The sequence below is a fragment of the Microcaecilia unicolor genome, chromosome 6 (assembly GCF_901765095.1).
Source record: "Microcaecilia unicolor chromosome 6, aMicUni1.1, whole genome shotgun sequence".
NCBI classification, from domain to species: Eukaryota; Metazoa; Chordata; class Amphibia; order Gymnophiona; family Siphonopidae; genus Microcaecilia; species Microcaecilia unicolor.
In genome coordinates, this window is record NC_044036.1 from 4,746,237 (window position 1) to 4,752,260 (window position 6,024).

A 6,024-nucleotide genomic window follows, 5' to 3' on the forward strand; every position below is an offset into this window, starting at 1 on the left:
AATATTGAGCAAGAAGAAGGAGGCATATGATATCTTTATAAAAGAGCAGAACTGTTGGTTTAAAAAGCTTATGGTAAGATGTTGTTAACATGTTCAATGTGAAATTGCAAGGGAAACTGTTACTTGTAAGAGCGGGGGCCCGGAAGCACTGAAAACCCCTAGAGCCTATCCTTTTGTGATGGGCGGGGCACCAGGGGAGCCACAGGGCAAGGAAGAAGGGAGGGTAGAAGGGAGGGGGGAAGGGAGTAGCTGGGGGGGGGGGGGGGGGGGGGGAAGGGGTAGAGGGAGGTTAGAGCCCCAGGATTTGAGGGAAATTAGAAGGCAGAGCTATAGAAAAAGAGACCATGCTGCTCGATACAATATGAGAAAATACCAGGTGGTAATAGAAGCCCGAGGGGGGAGGCTGGGCTCCCTGAGGGATGTTAGAACAGATTTAGCTGAAAGGAAGGCTACAGAAGATGAATATGGTTAAAGGGACCAATACGGGGATACAAATAGCCTCCTGGAACGTGGGAGGGATCACGTCCCCGATAAAAAGAGCAAAGATATTAGATACCTTGAAGAGACAGGGGGTGGATATAGCCTGTATCCAGGAAACGCGCTTGCCACAGGAGGAGCAGGATAAACTTAAACGGCACTGGGTGGGAGAAATTTTTGGGTCTCCATCTAGCGGCAGAAGGGGAGGAGTGGTAATCTTGCTGCACAAAAGCTTGGCGGCCAAAGCTAAAATGTTGTTCGCAGACACCGAGGGCCACTATGTGGGAATTAGCCTGAACCTGCAAGGACAGCTGCGTACGCTGGTGGCAGTGTATGCACCACAAACAGGCGGGAAAAAATTTTATGCCCAATTGATGGCGGAATGCCAGAGACATGGGAGGGACCCTTTAATAATTGCGGGTGACATGAATCAGGTACTGGACATCCAGCTGGATAGGTCAAACCCTAGAGGCGTGAGAGGAACTGATGAGGTCACATTGCTGGCGGAGTTCTGTGATTCGCTGGGTTTGGTGGACCCGTGGAGGCTTTTGCATGAGGAAGAGCGTGATTACACGCACACGTCGCGGGCCCACCGAACCCAGTCACGAATAGATTATATCTTGATGACGCAGGACTTACTCCCCCAGACTTTCAAAGCGGAGATAGGCACGGAAGGGGTATCCGATCATGCGTTAATATGGGTGGACCTGGAGATACAGCCGTACTACCAAGAACCCAGGGGGTGGCGCTTCCCGGCCTACTTATTCTCTTCACCCGAGTTCAAATCCTTCCTAATAGGCAAATGGGAGGATTTTGCAGTAAATAACAAACAGCATGCAGATAATCCTGGCCTGTTCTGGTCGACCGCAAAGGTGGTGATCAGGGGAGACTTGATAGCATACACCAGTCTTAGGAACCGGAAAATAGCGCAGAAAATTATAGAATTAGAACGGCGGGTTAGAATGATGAGAAGGCGGTACACCAGGGACCCCACGCAGGTGTCTTTTGAAAATCTTATAAACGCAAGGACAGAGTTAAACAGCTTACTCCATGAACGAACCATGAGATCCATGGTGATGCGGAAATATGCTCTAAAGAGGTTTGGAGACAGACCTGGGGGGATGTTGGCGCGCTTGGTAAAAGGAGCCCGTAAGCCACATTTTATAACACGACTCCGTGGGAGAGCGGGGGGGGATTGCCACCCACCCAGCAGATATTGCGGAAATATTTAGGAAGCATTTTGAAGAGTTATATAAAGGGGAGCCCGAGGGGGATTTTAAAGAGAAAATTCGGGAGTACTTGCTAAGATCCAACATGACAAGACTCACTGATGCACAGATAAAAGAACTAGATCTACCTTTAACAGCTAAAGAGGTGGGGGTAGCGATCCAGAAATTAAAATTGCACTCGGCGCCCGGTCCGGACGGCTTTTCCAGTGAATTTTATAAACTCTTAAGAGCTCAAATAGTGGGGCCCCTAGTTAATCTCTTTGAAGAGGCCGCGGAGGACGGCAGATTCCCTAAATATGCAAATGAGGCCATGATTAGCTTAATACCAAAGCCGGGACGAGACTTATTGGATCCAGCCTCGTACAGGCCCATATCGCTGATTAACGTAGATGTTAAGATATTGTCGCGGGTCCTGGCGGAGCGTTTGGCGCCGGTATTGCCATTTATTGTGGGAGCTGAGCAGGTAGGATTTGTCCGTGGACGGCAATCTGTGATGAATGTGCGTCGGTTGGTTGCGGCCTTAATAGAAGCCCCTGCCAGGGCACCCTCGAGTTTGGTAATAAGCTTAGATGCGGAACGCGCCTTCGACAGGGTGCTTTGGCCTTTTATGTGGGAGACATTAAACTGGATGGGCCTGCAGGGATGGTATTTTCACGCAGTGCAGATGCTTTATGCGGACCCGACGGCATGCTTGTTGGTAAATGGGGTGAAAACACAAGGATTTAAGATAGAAAGAGGCACGAGACAGGGTTGCCCGTTATCCCCCTTACTGTTTGCGCTCACCCTGGAACCCCTGATAAATGTAATAAGAGAACATCCGGATATCGTGGGAATTGAGGTGGGAAATGAGATTTTGAAAATCTTAGCATATGCAGATGATTTGTTACTGGTAGTGGATAAGCCACAAGCATCGGTAAGCCACCTGATGATGGAACTGCAGAGCTACGGGGTACTATCGGGATTTAGATTAAATTATAGTAAGTCTCTGGCACTCCCAATATCAGAGTCCACAAAAACGCAGTGGAAGGGATCATTTCCATTTCAGTGGGTCGCAGGGCAAATAAAATACCTGGGAGTTATAATACCCATTCAGCTGGACACGATATATGATAAAAATGTGGCCCCCCTGTTGGCAGAAACTGCGCAGTTACTGGGATTGTGGGGGTCTTGCCCCCTGTCTCTTGCGGGGCGAATAGCATTGTATAATATGGTGGTGGTGCCCAAATGGCTTTATAAATTTCAAATGTTGCCATTATACCTGGGGGGACGGGAAGAGAGGAAATTGCAGGCTGTGCTAAGGCGATTCTTTTGGAAAAATAGGCGTCCCAGGCTTGCTTTAAACATCATGTATAAGCCAAAAACACATGGGGGAGTGGGACTGCTCAATATAAGATATCTTACGGTAGCGTGTGCCATGCGCCATGCGAGAGACTGGCTAGTGGGCAGCCAGCAGTTCACAAATGTACGGTTAGAGGCCTCCATGCATCCCAACATACATCTTAGCTGGCTATTACATACGACCGGAACAGGATCCGGCAGTCGTCCACGGAGGAATCTGTTTGTTAACTCCCTGAGGGCAATGTGGCGGTGGCTGCGCCGTAGGCACGGATTCTCAGCGAAGGCCACTCCATTTCTGTCCTTAAACCTGAACCCGGATTTCCCAGCGGGAACTTTGCAGAAGACCTTTGTAAGGTGGAGGCAACAGGAGATACACTACCTTTATCAACTCTTAAATCAAGACGGACAGATAAAGCCGTTTGAGGAGCTGCAACAAGAATACAGGTGGCCACAGACTGATTATTTCGCCTATTTGCAGGTACGACACTACACAGCATCCCTGGGGGCAGTAAATCTCAGTGAAGATGTGCAGGAGGTCCTGGCCACGGCACTAACATTGGGGTCACAAAATGTGGTGCCTTTACGTTATCACCATAGATATCTACTTGACTCCACTGAAGATATAGACTATTGTGGACTAGCTAGTAGCTGGCAGAAAGACATTGGAGGAGAGGTTACGGCGGACGCGCTACAGGGATACCTTAACTCAATACTACAAAGATCAACCTTTATCCGAGACTGGGAACAACAATACAAATTTGCGGTGCGATTTTATATAGCACCGGCCCGTGCAAAGAAAGCTGGATTTGGCACTGGTGAGTGTTTGAAATGTGGCGCTGCCCAAGCCTCGCTGGGTCATATGTTTTGGGCTTGTCCCCACATTCGCCAATTTTGGACCTTAATCTTTGTGGAAATTACACGGTGCTGGAGCAGACAGGTGTTGGCTGACCCTCTGATTTTGTTTGACATTTTCAATATCAAAAGACCTGCCCCAGCGGGATTAATAGGGTTTCTGCAGAGAGCCTCAATGATCGGGAAGAAAGTAATATTACTTTTGTGGAGAGAGGAAAAACCCCCATCCAAAGATTTGTGGCGATCTAAGATGATAGAACTCTTGCACACTGAACTTTGTGGGATGATGGAGGCTACAGCACAAGACATCGGTTCCTTTAGGAAAGTCTGGAGAAGATTTTTATATACTTTACATCCAAGCGCCCAGCGGCGGATCCACCACCGACTGCGAACCAGACTTGGGCAGTTGGAAAACTATGGATCTTGGACAAAATAGCCTGTTTTGGATATTAGTATGAACCTGGTAGCTGGGGGGGGGGGGGGGGGGGAAGGGCGGAAAAAGAGAATGTTCAAAACTGCAGTTAACAAGTGTTTATTGCATTTATATGATAAGAGAAATGTTTCAAGAGACGTTTATGCTATATATTTGTTAATAAAAATGATTTAAACATAAAACAAATCGGAGAAAATATTTCTTCACCCATTGCATAATTAAACTCTGGAATTCGTTGCGGGAGAACGTGGTGAAGGCGGTTAGCTTGGCAGAGTTTAAAAAGGGGTTAGATGGTTTCCTAAAGGACAAGTCCATAAACCGCTACTAAATGGACTGGGGAAAAATCCACAATCCCAGGAATAGCGTGTATAGAATGTTTGTACATTTGGGAAGCTCGCCAGGTGCCCTTGGCCTGGATTGGTCGCTGTCGTGGACAGGATGCTGGGCTCGATGGACCCTTGGTCTTTTCCCAGTGTGGCATTACTTATGTACTTATGTCCTCTACTTGGCTCACTTTTATTACATAGAGCAGTGATTTAACCTATTGTGATGTCATAGTGGCTCATTCCACCAATAAGAGCCAACCTCATTAGTGATGTCACAATGGCTTGATTGTATAGAATGTTTGTACGTTTGGGAAGCTTGCCAGGTGCCCTTGGCCAGAATTGGCCGCTGTCGTGGACAGGATGCTGGGCTCAATGGACCCTTGGTCTTTTCCCAGTATGGCATTTATTATGTACTTATGTACTTATATGTACTAACCAGAGTCCACCTCAGAAAGTCTAAAATAAAATCTATACTGCCTCCTTCAAGACAGTCTAAAATTCTGCTAGAGTTTTGCCAGTTAGATGTAGGATTTTTTTTTTTTTTTTTTTGGGGGGGGGGCTCCTAGATTTCCTTTCCCACTTTTCTGCACAGAAGTCCCATAAGAACATAAAAATAGCCATACTGGGTCCAACTAATGGTCCCTCTAGCCTAGTATCCTGCTTCCAACAGTGGCCAATCCAGGTCACAGGTACCTGACAGAAACTCACAGTTACTATCATCATTCCAGGCTACCAGTCCCAGGGCAAGTAGTGGCTTCCCCATGTCCATCTCAATAACAGATTATGGACTTCAAACCTTTTTTAAACCCAGATACGCTAACAGCTGTTACCACATCATCTGGCAACAAGTTCCAGAGCTTAACTATTAGTTCAGTGAAAATATATTTCCTCCTGTTTGTTTCAAAAGTATTTCCACATGCGTATTGTCAGATTAAACAGTATCTGTTGTCATTGGATAGCAGTGATTTCAAGTTTCATTTGGGAGACAATGAGGGGCATAATTGAACGAAAACGTCTATCTCCATGGGCGTTTATCTCCGAGAAGGGGCGGACCGAACCGTATTTTCGAAAAAAATAGACGTCCATGTTTTATTCGACAATTTGTAAGCTGGGCGTTTTTGTTTATCAGCGATAATGGAAAATGAAAGCGCCCAGCTCAAAAACAAATAAATCCAAGGCATTTGTTCATGGGAGGGGCCAGGATTCGTAGTGCACTGGTCCCCCTCACATGCCAGGACATCAACCGGGCACCCTAGGGGGCACTTTTACAAAAAAAAAAAAAAAAAGATAAAAGAGCTCCCAGGTGCATAGCACCCTTCCCTTGTGTGTTCAGCCCCCCAAATCCCACTCAAAACCCACTGCCCACAAG